At 45.0% G+C, this 915-nt stretch overlaps 1 pseudogene; it reads left to right on the forward strand.

The window, feature by feature from the left end:
• The first annotated feature begins 596 nt into the window (after positions 1-596).
• Positions 597-713, forward strand: LOC124596972 (annotated as a pseudogene).
• Positions 714-915: the final 202 nt, after the last annotated feature.

Here is a 915-nt window from a genome sequence, read left to right on the forward strand (position 1 = left end):
AGCCGCGCGGAGTGACCGCTCGGATTAGGGCCCCATGTCATGAATTGCGCGACCCTACCGTCGGAGGTTCGAGTTCTCCCTCGGGCATGGGTGTGTGTGTTGTTCTTAGCATAAGTTAGTTTGCGTTAGTTTAAGTTGTGTATAAGTCTACGGACCGATGACCTCAGCAGTTGGGCCCTTAGGAATTCACACACATTTGAACAGTTGAACTAATAAAGACATTTCTGGCAAATAAGTCGCTATGAAGCTTTGTATAGCTTTGTGTAATGATAATAATGACAGTATGAATTTCTGTTTAATATGTAAAGTACAACTTCTGAAACACACGAATCTGCCTAAAAATATAAGGATGTTGCATACGCTCGTGGCGTTTTTCCGTAAGTTTAATAAACACAACAGATACTGTAATGTTCTTTATAAAGTTTTGTGTTCTTGTTTGCCAATCATTATGAAATTCATAATGTTTGTGTTATGCAAATTTACTGTGTGCTGTGTTGTTGAGCAAACGGTGTGCTTAATCAGTTTTACTGTAATCCAAAAAAATCAAACAACTTAATCTGGAAAACCAATATGCATTGTCCATAATGATATCAAGGGGCAACGGCTTTTCCGCAGTGGATACACCGGTTCCCGTGAGATCACCGAAGTTAAGCGCTTTTGGGCGTGGCCGGCACTTGGATGGGTGACCATCCAGGCACCATGCGCTGTTGCCATTTTTCGGGGTGGACTCAGCCTCGTGATGCCAATTGAGGAGCTACTCGACCGAATAGTAGCGGCTTCGGTCAAGAATACCATCATAACGACCGGGAGTGCGGTGTGCTGACCCACGCCCCTCCTATCCGCATATTCCTCTAAGGATGACACGGCGGTCGGATGGTTCCGGTAGACCACTCGTGACCTGAAGACGGAGTGAGT

The sequence above is a fragment of the Schistocerca americana genome, chromosome 2 (genome assembly GCF_021461395.2).
Source record: "Schistocerca americana isolate TAMUIC-IGC-003095 chromosome 2, iqSchAmer2.1, whole genome shotgun sequence".
Taxonomy (NCBI): domain Eukaryota; kingdom Metazoa; phylum Arthropoda; class Insecta; order Orthoptera; family Acrididae; genus Schistocerca; species Schistocerca americana.